The sequence below is a fragment of the Pagrus pagrus genome (assembly GCF_965226575.1).
Source record: "Pagrus pagrus genome assembly, chromosome: 15".
Lineage (NCBI taxonomy): Eukaryota > Metazoa > Chordata > Actinopteri > Spariformes > Sparidae > Pagrus > Pagrus pagrus.
The window spans coordinates 28,981,371-28,996,867 of NC_140199.1; the positions used below are offsets into that span (position 1 = coordinate 28,981,371).

At 40.5% G+C, this 15,497-nt stretch overlaps 1 long non-coding RNA gene across 1 annotated transcript; it reads left to right on the forward strand.

Moving 5' to 3' along the window:
• Nucleotides 1-1,486: 1,486 nt before the first annotated feature.
• LOC311270770 lies at nucleotides 1,487-10,318 on the forward strand. Its single transcript, XR_014624294.1, has 3 exons — nucleotides 1,487-1,546; nucleotides 10,009-10,078; nucleotides 10,170-10,318. It is a non-coding gene; the product is annotated as an uncharacterized lncRNA (long non-coding RNA).
• Nucleotides 10,319-15,497: the final 5,179 nt, after the last annotated feature.

Here is a 15,497-nt window from a genome sequence, read left to right on the forward strand (position 1 = left end):
ATGGGCCTATATTTTTAAAAAGAGAGAGAAAATACCTGAATGAGTTTGTTTCACAGCGGCAAGAACAACAGGAACCTTTTGGAATCACCTCACTTTATGAACAAATGAGTCCTAAAGTACAGTGAGATCTTCATTCAAGTTACTTATATGTAAAAACACAGTCGGTTTCAACTAATGAGACAGAAAACATGTTGTTAATACTAGCTCAGATGTTCAATAATTAACTTTACTTTCAAGCATCAAACTTATCAAATTTATCAAAACTGTAATAAATTAACTTCTTTAAATTTAACATAAGCAACAATGTAAGTGAGTAGAACGTCTTACAATACAGTATTCACTCATTAGTGTCAATGATAGTCAAACTATCATTTATCAGGCCACCGGGAAGCGTCCCGGTGCTCCCGATGGCCAGTCCGCCACTGACTATTGGCAACAGTCACTGTGATTCAGTCTACACATTTTACAGACCGAATAACTGTGAGGTTGCTGGAAAACAACAATTGAAACCCTAATCAATTGTTGAAAGAGGCCAAAAAGCTTTGTAGAGCTGTGGGGAAATGCATAGTTGGGTGACATTTTTTTGTAAATTTGTCTCTAAAAGCAACCATTTGACATTATTTAATGACATAATTAAATGTGCTGAAATTTCTAAAATTATTTGTATTTTTTCCTCCAAAAGAATTGCAATTTTGAGGGCTTTAACATACTTTGAAACTCATGAAACTTTGCACAAAGTGGTCGAAATGTACGTACTTTTATAGGTTTCAGCCATGGGGTGGCAAAATGGTAAAACTAGCACTCCCTAAAATGCAGCGCCCAGGACTACTTTCACCAAAATGTATGAAATTTGGTACAAATGTGTATTGCATGGAGACCTACAAAAAAAAGTCTCTTGGTGCCATGACTTAAACCAAACAGGAAGTTGGCCATTTTGAATTTAGTGCTAATTTTGTTTGGCCTACAGACATTAAGATGCCAATAATCTGTTACAGTCATAGCCCCACCCAGTGGCAAAAGGAAAGAACATGTTTCTATACTTTTATGTACTCCTAGCAGGTTGACCTGATCCAGCTCAAATTTGGTCAAAAAATCCTTAAAGGTCCCATATTATAAAGCTTTTTCAACAAGTTAACATATGTCTATGAGCTCCAGAAAACACATTTTTGAAGTTGTTTGCTTGAAATAGCTTTTAGGAAAAGATTCTTGCCTACCTCTATTACCCTCTGTTTCAGTCCCTTTCACAATGTGCTGTTTCTGTGTCTATGCAAATGAGCTGCTGCTGCTCATTACATATAAATGAGCTGCTGCTCATTTGCCCAAACCCCACTCATAACTGGTTACCATGGTAACGGGGAGAGTGTTGGTAGGCTATAACGTAGCACTAGAGCTACCCTGTGAAAGTAGCGGACATGGCGGCAATGAACAGACCTAGCTCTTCAGTTCTTCAACCATACATGTTCAAGCCTGAATCGAATCCTGAAGAAGGGGGGGAGGCTCCTGCAGAACCTCAGACTCAGATAATTCAGCAGGACGCTTCTGAATGGTTAGTCAAAAAATGCCTTTTTTTAAAAATAATTTTTTTTTGTATTTTTGTTTTTTTTATTAGAATTTAACTTGAAGACAAGTTACAGAAAACACAGAAAAAAAGACAGAGTAGAAACAACAAACAAAATACAACACAAAAAAACAAAAAAACAAAACAGGGCATATTTAAAAACAATAATTAAGTACACTGCTGCATCACTGACACTAGAATCTTAGCACAAGTACTAAACAGAGATGATAAAGGTGGATGGCACTCTATGAACTCCCTTGCTAGTCAAGATCAGTGTTATATTTATCAAGGTGAGCCAGAAATGGCTGCCATATATCCGAAACTTTATTAAGATTGTCCATCAAGCCATATCGAGCCTTCTCCATATGCAATATACCAATGAGCTCACTTAACCAGATCTTAAACTGAGGCACAGTATCTGACTTCCAGAGTTTTAAAATCATTTTCTCTGCAATTACCATTCCATACATAATTCTGCTTTGCACCGAAACTCTATGTTTAAGTAGAGAGGAAGAAACCCCAAATAATGCAATCATTGGGTCAGGATCAAACACACAGCTGTACATGTCAGAAAACCACTTAAATATGTTACACCAAAAATTAGACAGTTTTGGACATGTCCAAAAGAGGTGAGTCAGAGAGCCCTCTGCAGATTTACATCAGCCACATAGACAGGAAATGGTGGGGAAAATTCTGTGCAGTTTGGTTTTTGAGTAATGAAGCCTGTGCATCACCTTAAATTGGATTAACTGGTGCCTGGTGTGAATAGAGCAAGATCGGGCCATACCAAGGCCCTCCTTCCAAACATCATCTCCGATCTGCATTCCCAGCTCCTCCTCCCAGGAGTTTTTCAAAGAGTGTGTAGCATAAACCGTTTGTTCAAAAAATATATTTACAAAGCCAGACACCATTTTTTTAGATTTAGGGGGGACCCAGCAAAAGCTTATAAATCATTTTATCTTCTGGAAGGGACTCAAAGTTAGGCACACATTGACGGACATAATTCTTAATCTGCAAATATCGGAAAAAATGTGTTGTGGGAAGAGAAAACTTGCTTTTTAACTGAGCAAATGTGGCAAATTGTTTATTAATATACAGATCTTTCTAAACCTTTTAGCCTCCAACTATTAAAAGACCCGTCAGAGAGGGATGGAGAAAGTGCATGGTTGCGATATACAGGGGCATGAAGTGTTTGGTAGTCTGCAGCCCTCCCTAATTTGCTGCCATATTTTTAAGCAATTGAAAATTATCATATTATCCATCTTAACAGTTGCAGGAGATCTGGGTGTTGAGAAGAGAAGTGCTGGAAGAGAACTGTTTTTGACATCACTCATTTCGATGGCAACCCAGGGGGGAGTCTTGGCAGATACCTCCATATTATATCCTTCCTGCCAATAGACAAGGGCTCTAGCATTTGCTGCCCAGTAGTAATGCAGGAAATATGGTAGTCCTAACCCACCCATTTTCCCTGGTTTATGTAAATGAGTTTTTGAAATTCTGTGAGCTTTAAAGCCCCAAATAAAGGGCAGAACTATCGAATCCAAAGATTTGAAAAAAGGTTGTGCCAAAAAAATAGGTACATTTTGAAAAAGATACAAGAACTTCGGCAGGGAAACCATTTTGATAGCATTTATTCGACCCAGCATAAAAGAGGAAGAGTCCTCCATTTTTCAATGTCCCTCTTCAGTTTCTCCACTTTCTCAAGAAAGTTCAGCTTAAAAATTAGTTTAGGGTCTTTTGGCAGAACTACACCAAGATACTTTAGCCTGTCTGTAATTTTGAAAGGGGGATTATGCAAAAATTCAGTGTTGAGATCAGCACCCAGTGACATGAATTCACTCTTCTGCCAGTTAATTGTGTATCCCGAAACTTCACCAAATGTTCTAATAAGATCCAACAAAGCAGGAATTGATTTCTCTGGTTGTGATATGAAAAGAACAACATCGTCCGCATATAGGGAAATATGCTGATCCACATTACCCAGCTGGATAGGTTCAACAGAAGAGTGATTCCTGATACTAATGGCAAGAGACTCAATAGCAATGGCAAAGAGCAATGGACTAAGAGGGCAGCCCTGGCACGTACCTCGATGTATTCGAAACGGCACTGATCTTTCTTGATTTGTGAGAATGGAGGAAGATGGGTGAGCATATAACATTGTAATCCATGATACAAATTGACTACCAAATCCAAACTTCTCCAAAGCCTTTACCATATATGCCCATTCCACTTGATTAAATGCCTTTTCCGCATCTAGGCAGAGGGCAGCCACCCTCGAGCCCTTACTATACCTATGATACATTATATTCATCAATCTTCTGACATTAAAAAAAGAAAATCTATTAGGGACAAAGCCAGTTTGATCAGTGTGAATGATGGATGATATATATTTATTTAACCTATTTGCTAATAACTTGGTAAAAAATTTCATATCTGAGTTCAATAGTGCGATAGGACGAAAAGATGAAGGCTCAGTTTCATCCCTTGCTTCTTTTAATAATAATGAAATATTGGCTTCATATAATATGGGCGGAAATTTCTAGGTTCCAAATGAATGATTGAACATCCTCAAAAGAAGGGGAGCAATCTTCAGAGAAAATTGTTTATACAGCTCAATTCTGAAACCATCTGGGCCAGCGGCCTTGCCATTGGGAAATGATTTTATAGCATCCAGAATCTCTTGCGTGGTGATGTCAGAATTCAAAGCTTCTCGAGCAGCCTCACTTAATTTAGGGAGTTTTAGATGCCCAGCCAATCAGAAACGTTCCCTTTTGCTTTTGACATGTATAGCTCTGTATAATATTCCCTAAAGCGATCGTTTATACTTTTAGGATCAATAAGTAGTTCTCCTGTCTTTGATTTAATCTTGTGAATGGCTCTACTAGCTTGCAAGCCTCTTAACTGTTGGGCCAGTAATTTATGGGGCTTATCCCCCAACTCGAAATGTTTCTGCCTGATCTTAAACAATTGATCACATACCTGACTGGATAGGATAGTATTTTATTCATATTTAAGTTTAAGAATATTTTGTAAGGTGGAAGGGCTGGAGGAAGTCCTGTAGGCAAGTTCCAATTGTGATAGTTCAGTTTCAATTTCAGACAGTCACTTCCGCCTTTCCTTTTTCAGTGAAGATTCAAAAGAGATTATGTGACCCCGAATCACAACTTTAAAAGTTTCCCATAGAGTGGAGTCTGTGACTTCTGAGTTGTCATTGCTCTCCAGGAATTCTGAGATCTTAGTAGATATATATTGACAGAATGATGCATCAGAAAACAATGATGGGTGGAGACACCAGGTAAACTGTTGTTTTTTATGATTAAGATCAAGGACCAATGAAGTTGGAGAGTGGTCAGAAATTAAAATATTATGATATTTCGAGGCAATCACATTTGATATCAATTTAGAGTCAATTAAAAAATAATCTATTCTTGAAAAGGACTTGTGCATTTGTGAGAAAAAAGAATAATTTCTATCTGTAGGATGTCCAAGCCTCCAAATATCAACTAGATTTATGAAAGACATTAAGTCATTTAAAACCGTGGAGGAGGTAGACGAGTGATTTGGCTGGGCTGACCTATCCAAACGGCTATCAAGCACACAGTTGAAGTCACCACCTACAATTAAGTGTGTATCAGAGAGATCAGGTAGTGAGTCAAATATCTTACGGTAGAAAGCTGGGTCATCAAAATTTGGACCGTATACATTAAGTAGCATGACATGAAATGAATAAATATAGCCAGTTACCAAAACAAACCGACCATTTGGATCACTCACAGTAGAAACATGCTTAAAATGAACAGTCTTACGGATCAAAACTGCCACTCCCCAAGCTTTACTGGAGAATGTAGACTGAAAAATCTGATTGGCCCAGCTACATGTAAGTAACTTTTCCTTTGTGGGTCTGATATGTGTTTCTTGCAAATACACTACATCAGCAGACAGAGATTTCAAGTGAGAGAACACTTTAGCTCGCTTGAGCACATGACCCAGGCCACGAACGTTCCAACTAGTAAAAGTGATGCCACCACCTGGCGAAGGTATACTAGGATGCATATGGATTTTGCATAGTAGCAGTGTACAAACATAATGCCCAATAAAATAATGATAAAGACAAGAGGAAACCATGAAAACAAACAAAAACATCACCGTCCTCCGTCCCTCCCACTTTCCCAAACGAAGTGAGATTACAAACCCTACATACTCTCTTAGGGGCTGCCGGACCATACAGGGACAACTAACCGGCCACTAAGTTAACACAGGGACCTCGCGCCCTCTCCACTAATGAGGTCAAGTGCTTCTGAGAGTCAACAACGAAAAATAGATATGTTAACATACATACGCACATACCTTGCAAACCGCCATTAAAAAAAAATGTTCCGGTTGGTATACAAACAATGTAAAAGTCACATACCGAAATACGCCATGTCGGCGGGTAGTATTCAAGACAGAGTCTCTGCAAAAACCTCAGCATCCTGCAGGGACGAAAAAACTCCATGTTGCCACTGGAGACCCGTATCCGTGCCGGGTAGATGAAACTGCTCCTCAAACCTGCATCTCGGAGGTGCTTGCGGACGGGATCAAATGCCTGGCGTTGCTTCATCACCTCCAGCAGGTAATCAGGAAAGAAGTTAACCGATTTCCCATTGTGGCGCAGAGGAAACTGCTGGCGGGCCAGTTGTAATATTTTCTCCTTCAGTTGGAGATGATGAATCCGCGCTATTATTACGCACAGGCGCGCGTCGTCTTCGGAGAGCCGTCTTCCCAGCCGATGAGCCCGGTCCACTTCCAGCGCTTGGAAAAGTTATCGACGCCCAGCAGCTCAGGAATAAACTTTGCCACAAACTCCGTCGGATGTCCATTCTCGGGTTTTCTCAGGCAAGCCAATGATTTTGATATTCTGCCGCCGGGAGCGAGCCTCCAGGTCGGTTACTTTCAGGCGAAGTGCTTCATTCTCTGACTGCATTTTCATACATTTCTGCTAAACGAGCGAGAGGCAGCGATCATACTCCGAGCTAGTATTTTCCACCTCCTGTATTCGGTTACTGAGACTCGTCAGCGTTGCCTGGGTGGATGCCAAAGAGGCCTCCAGGTCATTTAAACGGTCAGTCATCGTCTTGCTCATACATCGAATTGCTGCAAGGATGCTTGATCAGACTCGTTGGTTAGCTCCGGGGCTGCAGCAGCTAGCTCCACTAGCTCCGGGCATGGCTGGCCATCGGCCTCATTTGTGGCTTTCACTTGCCACTTCCCTCTTTCAGTTTTTGGTTTTGTCATCCTGAGGCGCTTAGATGAAAGTATTTATGAGGCGAAACCGGGAAATTGGGTGAAATATTAAGTTAATGACCAAATTAATTCAAGTGTGGAGAGGAGCCCTGGGAAAACACTGCTACTCCATGTGGTGCTCACTTGCGCCTGTTGGGACCGTCCACATGGTTCTGGAACAATGTAAACAAAGGAAAGTGCAACAACCCTTATGTCCCGTAGGTGGCGCCTGCTTGTCACAGCCCCCCAGGTGATAAATACAGCGGCAGACCCTTTTCAACGCAGTCCCAGAGTTACGTGTTGCTGGAAGCATCAGCTTTTGCCCGTGCAACTAATACTCAGAAGGGGGCCTACAGATGTCTGGACTTATTTTTCCCGCCTAGGCCGCAGTCTTTCATCTCGCCGGATGAGCCAAAACTGCGCCGTGTTCACCAAACACGCTCCGGATCCAGAAAAGATGCTGTGCAAACAGCCTCTCTTTACCTGCCTGCAGAAGGAGGATAATTTTATTTTTCCTCAGAAAACTCCCGCTTTTGCCCGTTTTCTTATTGCCCGTCGACTACGCTGTCTTAACAGCCAACGCAGAACACTGCACCTGCCTTTAATCCACGCCGAGGAAGCGAGCTGGATTAAGGAAGACACGACTACAAGTGAGGCTTATTTAGTGTCTGGGCAGATACTAGAATTTAACGTGTATTGTATGCTTGTGAGTAGGGATGTCCCGATCCCGATCGCGGGATCAGGGCCGATATGGGCATTTTTTCACTGATCGGGATCGGCAATATTGAACGTGGACCCAAGCCCGATTATTTTTATGTCAGCTGTCGTCAATGGAGCACAACGTGTGGCAGAATGCAGATGCGCGTGTAACATTAGTCTGGAGAACCTGTAAAATGTCTGCAGTGTGGAAATATTTCAAATTAGAAAGCGAAAGCAGTCCAATGGCAACACGTAACAACGGCAATACGACCGTTTCGCGAGCTGGTAACAAAAGAGCTGCATTTAATACTACACATTTGATACGGCACATAAACAAAAACATGAGTTCACTCAAGCAATACGGGCAAAGGCACCGAAGCAACAAACACTCGTGGATACTTTCAAAAGGAAAGAGAAATATCCTCGAGTCAGTGACATGGCCACAAATATTACAGAGAAGGTCATTGAATTGATCACTCTGGATGACCAGCTCATCTCCGTAGTAGAGGATCAGGGTTTAGTTACTGACTTTGTTTACTTGGTGTTTTTGTTAAAAAAAAAAAGAAAAAGAAAAAAAAACTAATGAAAACCTATGCAGAATAAGAAAGAGCCATATCAAGGTATTTACTTTGTTTCAACAAAATAAAAAAAGCTATTAAGAACAGCTTGGATGCAGGTGATTTTTTCTTAATGCAGCTGTATTATCTAGGAAAATATTAGTTAGGGCTAAGTATCTGATCGGGACTAGGTATCGGCAGATACTAAATATTAAATGACTCGGATCGGGATTGGGGTAAAAAAAACCTGATCGGGACATCCTTACTTGTGAGCTAGATTGTTCTCTGTGAGTTTGTGGACCGCCGTGTGCCTCTTTTTATTGCGGTTCGTTTTACGTGGTAAAACATGTTTGCTTTCTTTTTTCGTTTATTACAATCTGATTTGAGCCCCTCCATGCCATGGAGCGGAAGTGTTAGCTTAGCCGCCGCTAAGGGCGTTGGCCCTTTGTCTTTGTCTTGCTCTCTCTCTCTCCCTCTCTTTAACTTACCCACATGTACATGTACACACACATTAGGGGTTACGCGCGCACACACGTAATCTTATGGGCGACCTGTTGGAGACTTATGGTTGATGACCTCGCTATAACATAAGATACGTGTGTCCCATGATATCTCCCTTTTATGATTTCAGAGACGGACGCCTCATGGTAGTACGTCCACCTTTTGTGGAACCGTAGGTCACTTTCCCTACAAATTCCTCTTGTGTGCAATCAAAGTGCACACGAGGCCAACGGTGGTGTAACCATTGCCGTTGTTCAAATCTCGCGCGTTCGTTCATTTGACTAGCTTTAGGTGACGTATTCACCACCACCATTTTTGGAATTCTGGACATATGATTCAGCAAAATCTATTGTCCTTATTGAATTCGTATCCATGCGTGACTTTTCCAAGTCACATTTCGGCCATTTTTGTAGTCGAACGAAAGTGAGTTCCCCATTTCCTGTTCGGCCATTTTTGTAGTCCTTTCAACGGAACACTCCGTGACATCAACCTCCAAGGGAGCGTGACCACCATTTTGGCTCTCGGCCATTTTGTTTCTTTGACTACAACCACCATTTTGGCTCCTCTTTCTTTGTCTCTGACACACACGCACACACATACCCATGCTTGTTTGTTATTTGCGCTTGAGTTTGTCTTAGTTTAGTTTCCTAGTTTAGCTGCTTTGGTTGAGTAATTGATTTGTGTTTATTGAAAGTATTATTGATTTAATCAATTTGCTAACAATAATAAAGTCTATTATATTGTACAAAGCAGTTTTCTGTGATTATTTTGTGCATATGTTTTGTAGCATTTAATGGTTGTGATGGTCAGTGCTCGGATTCATTTCCTTCACTGTTCCTTTAATTGTAAATATTTTACAAATATTTGCATTTAAAGTGAACCCTTCTTTGAGACTAAATTTGGTCACGTTATTGGTCCCTGATTTCAGGGTGGTGCCCCATTTTTAACAATTTGAAAATTAATTTTATTAATTTTTATTTTATTAATTTTAATAGTTATTCTCAATAATTATTCATTCCTGATAACCACACCTGCCCTACCATCCATTCCCAACACGCCAGAAAATGCCTTTCTATTTTTTTGGGGAACTTAGCTAGCATCTATCTCTAGAAGCTATGCAATTATATAGTAAGCCTACACTACAGTTATAAGTAAACTATATTTTGCTTCTTCTTCACAAAACGTGAAGTTATGTCTTGCAAGTTTCAAGGTACCAAATTTTCATCCAGATGTGTTCGCATTGTAACCTTGAGAGCCTAGCACTACTGACCATTCACCTCAGGCTGAGAAAAAGTACTAGCTAGCTAAAGCACACTCGTTCAAATGTAAAATGTGGATGCTGTTATTGGTAGCAAATACTCGTATACCAGGTTTCTTATTTCTTTAGCTTTATACATGCATGAATCATAATTTTTTTATTTGTTTGTTTAGGTGCACATATGGAAATTGTGCAACAATGCCGTCAGAGCCTGAGAACATATGCTGCCAGGAGGTGCCACAGGTAACATTATCTTTACTTACACTTATGTTTGCAATGTATGATTGCAGATAACATGCCACTGCAGATACTTACCTTATGTCATGCATAACAGGTTACAAGACGGCTGCAGCAGCTAGATGAAGGGCCTCCATGCACGATAGACCATCCAGGTTTAGAACCTGTCTGCCTAAATGAGTTCTCGCTGCAGAATGCATGCAACATTCACGGGGCTGACTACGGTCCTTTACAGCTACGGGGGATAGAGCAGTGAGTTTTATCTATAATAACCTACTTAACTTCACTGTTCATACACCATAATAAACTAAATATAATCAGCCAATGCCAACAATTCAGATCATATTTTTTCTTGAACATATAGCCAAGTATTTCCTAAGCAAATACTGTATATTTCACATGAATTCACATGAAACATTTTACAGATACAATAAACATTTATTGACCGCAGTCATTGTACATACAAATGCAGTATAAGAGAAGGATTCACTGAATCCAAATTAGAAAAATGTGAACACAGATGTTGACATTATAGAACCTGTTGACTAACAATGTTCAATTTTCTCAGTCGTTACAGGTATTTAGCCCATGGAAGTTTCGTGAGCTGGTGCTGGGGCTTCCTTGGGTGGAAGATACGGGTAGTGATCCATCATGTATTGTACTTCAGATACGTCGGGAGTTTCCTGACACCCAGGGAAGATACAGAGGCTTCAAAACCCCCCCCCCCCCGATTGAATCTTGAGACCTAGCTGGCAATGACCTCCTCCTTGTCTGGATGCTCATATTGTGAAGACAGGTCCGGCGGGATGTTTATCTTCAGAATCTCAGCTTTCTACGATGATGGGTTGACAAAGACCTTCTCCATGATCATGTCTATCAAATCACACACACACACACAAACAAACAAGAAACAAACAGTAAACATTTACTACATTATTCAACAACTGTTCATATATTGACATTTTGCACTTTGAATTTTGTAGTTTCTTAGGTATTTAAGTCAGTGTTTTTTTTGTTTATTTATTGTGTTGAAAGTACCGTTGCAGTACTTTGTGTCATGTACAATATAAATGTTTATTTTTTTGAGTGGAAAAAATAAATTAACACTTACAGAATGTCGCCTCAGTCTTCACTGGTTTGGCTCTGCACTCCCCCTTCCTGGACTTTGGAAAGCTCAGCTTGAAAAGAGGATCCCCTGATGATGTGGTGGCTTGTCCTCTATCAGCATTCTCATTGTAATGCAGTGCAGCCAGGTAGAGTCTTGGACAGTAAAAAGAAAATCAAACATGAAAACAATGGCAAGAAATGGGCAAATGTTCTCAACAAGTAATCACAGTTTAATTTACCTGCAAAGCATTCCCAGATATGGATAGACCATGTTTTTTGGAGCGAACCGCAGGATAACGCTATGGAATGCTTCCAAAGAGGACGTCTGGTGGTGGGGACCGAGTTTTGCAATGTCCTTCAGGACTGTCTTTTTGGTCAGCTCCTTCTCCATGTGGTAGAAAGCAGGAGTTGCTGAAAGACAAAAACATTATATTACATCATCATCATATTATTGGTAATGTATGGAAGAATTATCCTAGCATGATTTCATTCCTTCTCAGTGACACAGCTCCTTCTCGTGCTCAGATTTATTCTCCTCATGCTCACATTTTGTGCTCGCACTGAGATGTCTGCTGCTTTCTTTCAAAATGTGTGCTTGAACTCAAAAATCACATGCTTGTGCTCACATTTCTTCTTCTTGCACACAAAAATTTCGCTCACATTCAAATATGTCCTGTGCTTGCTCAGATCTAAAGTCCACGCGCTCAGATCTAAAGTCTGCGCGCTCAAATCTAATGTGCAACAACCCATGGTTCCCATGGTTTAAAATGCAACAGCTGGCAGCATACTTAACCAATCCACTATCCTAACATTCCTATGCCATTGTGAGTATTTATACTTTATAACATATATCTGCTAATATTAAATTAAAAAAAAGGATTACTTAAGATTAATTATACATAAATATGCTGGCGTCTTAAATAGGTGACGATTCAAATAGCTGGCTAATATGGTAAGTTGGTGTATTTTGAGAGAAGCAGTTTTACAAACAGACCATATACCCGCCCCTACGGAGCACTCAAAAAAAGGCAAAGGAACGCACCCAAGGCGGCATCCGTCATTTGATTGGTCCACACTCTAGCTGTCTCCCTATTGGCTGGTGAAACACAATATTTGAAGTGCAGGGAGGGACAGCCTTGAGTCTGAGCAGACTCCTCAACCTGAGGGGAGGTGCTTGTTCTGAGTGCGTGCACATTAGATTTGAGCGCGCAGACTTTAGATCTGAGCAAGCACAGGACATATTTGAATGCGAGCTAAATTTCTGTGTGCAAGAAGAAGAAATGTGAGCACAAGCATGTGATTTTTGAGTTCAAGCACACATTTTGAAAGAAAGCAGCAGACATCTCAGTGCGAGCACAAAATCTGAGCACGAGAAGGAGCTGTGTCACTGAAAAGGAATGAAATCATGCTCTCAAACTGAAAATCTACGCTCTTGAATAAAGATAGGATAATTCTTCCATAGTAATGACCGTAATTGCAGCTAATCAATATAACCAAACCAGTTAAATGAAACAAACCTGCTGAGAGCCATTTACTCTTGCCCCTTGTTCTGCGAATTGTATGGAGGCATTTTGGGAAGATGGGGTCCTCGTGTGTATGAATATCCTGAACATGGTTCAGGAGGGAGGTCCATTTTGCCACTCTCTCTGGCCCAGTTTTCGATGATGCAGCTGTCCAATAGACGTGGTTTCTGATGGCTGGCATCCACCTCTTTACTTTTTGGCAGTCCTTTTTTTGCTAATTTTATCTAGTTTCTTTGAAATTCCTACAAATCAGAATACTTTTTTTTTTTTCAATAAAAGTTAACCCAATATGAATGTGTTGTCATGAAGCTTTATGTGTAGACTCGCCAGGTATAGGCCTACAAGCTGCTTTCTGTATGTAAAAAAGCCCACCAATACATTCAGCAGATATTTATGCAATTTCCCTCACTTGCAACACAAGGAAATATACCTTTCTCCATGTGCCAGACGTCGTAGAATTGTGAGATGTTGTTCTCCCTCAGGAGTTTCTGTATTTGTGGGTGGCGGTCGGTGACGATTCACTCGAGGGTTACACCACGTGCACCCAGCAATGCCAGGCTCCATGTGTGAGCCTCCACCAACCTCATTGCTCTGTCAAAAAAATCATAAGTATGGATCCATATTTAAAATGTGTGTCATGGCAAAATTTAAAACAAGAAAAAGAAAACAGTAAAATTTCATTTGTCCCGACCACCTGAACCAACTGGAGATCGACAACAGTGTTGGTGTTGAGCAAACAAACTGAAAACTGATTATCTACATTTAGACAAAGATATTTCTGTACTTCACGACATGACTGTTGACTCTGTCAAAGCTGTGACCGAGTCTTCAGGGTCATAGGTTGTATCCAGCCCTTGAGAAGCCATCATTGAGCTGCCCTCGAGAGAATCCTCCTCCTCCTCCTGCTCCAGGCGAGACCTTGCCGACGGTCACTTTATGGGTGTTGAGCTTAGAAAAGGCATTGGGGCTATGACGGGATCAGTGGACGTGCCAAAATCCTTGCAGGACACAGTAGCCTGGACAGCTGTAACAAAAGTATGTTTTTTTTGATAACAGGGCATTCTTAGGAGTAAAACATAACAGCAATGTTACAGTATAAATTCAAGCACTAAAGGCTGCAACAGCTCAGTGTTACACTTGATCAAAAGCAATTTGCAATCTAGAACACTACAAACCTTCACTTCTGTAATGTGAATGAAGAGTCCTAGAAGAGAGTTGTGTGCCAACACTGGGTCCTTGAGGTGGCTCAGTCTGGCAGCCAATATCCCTTGTAGTGCTCGCAAGTAACTTTAACGATGTACTGGCCTATATATAAAAAAAAGAGAAGCGACATCAACTTTATCTTACATGTATAGCTATGCCAACAGCTACATAAAGCATAAAAAAGGATCACTCATAAATAAACTCCAGGAGAAGAAACTCATTACACAGAACGGTTGGCTTGGAGTGTAAATTGTGCTGTGATGAAGCAGTCAACCATACACATCGTTTTGCCCTGGGCTATGCTAACATATTCCAATTTAGAAAACATTTCCAAATGCATTATTTCACAAATTCCCAAAACTTAGACCCGGCGGAGGGTGTGTGTATGTACTGCTTGACCGACTGGGTTTCTAGGTTTTATGTGGAGACCATGCTGATTGCTAACTAGAAGCTAGCGGTTAGCGTTAACTTGGAAGCTAGCGATTAGCATTAGCTTGTACTATGTGGCGAAACACTGCTTGGCTAGTTTGTGTAAAATTGCAAAATAAACACAGCTAAATATTTGTACATTCTGACATTTCCCTAGGACATGCATTAAATAATTTGCAGGATCAGAAACGTACTACACAGATTGATTCTACTGTCGCACTTACTTGTGGTGTGGTCAAAGAAGCTATAGTCTAGATGGAAACAGGGGTCAACGAGCACATAGTGGATTTTTTTTCCCCACCAGTTTTTTCTTAATCTTTGAAGTGTCTATTTTACGATTCTGACAGGTACCAGGATGAAAAAATGTCCCATGGGGTTTAGTTTTTACACATTTTTGATTTTGGGACAAAAATATCAAAAATTAGCTGAAAATTCTTAAAATCACATGTATATCTTACCCTATACTAAAATCCTGTACACTGGATGAAAACATTTTGAGGTTTTTCTTAATCTCTGATGTGTCTACTTTAAGATTCTGACAGGTACCAGGATGAAAAAATGTCCCATGGGGTTTATTTTTAACCCTTTACTGCACCTACCCCAAATCCATATAGACACCATATAGCTGAAAATATTTTGATCACATTCATATTTTCTATTAATAATCTGCAAGACTCATTTTTTGAAAATGCAAGAATGTAAAGGCCTGGGTACTTTTAATGAAATAGAATACAATTGAATAAAACTTTACTAAACCCTCAAGGGGGAAATTCACAGTGTCACAGCAGGAACAGACACAAAACAAGACACACACAAAAAGGTAACAGTATCAGTGCTCTTGCAGTAAATAGAGCTCTTGCAGTAAATAGAGCAATAAGTAAAGATCAAAAACCTATGTGTAAGAAAATAGCCTGTGTGTGTGTGTGTGTGTGTGTGTGTGTGTGTGTGTGTGTGTGCGCAGTCCGATGGCTGCGCCTGAACTGCTCCGTTCTGTGCGATCTAATGATCCTCATCCTCATCATCATCATTGAAGAGATCATCAAAGTCTATCTCTCCAATCTGTGTCTCTTCCTCCACATCTTCTGTCTCCTCTTCAGTAGCTTCTGCCTCTTCTGCTCCTGCCAGAAGGTCAACAAGAGAAGGAGGGCAGATGGGGCCAACTG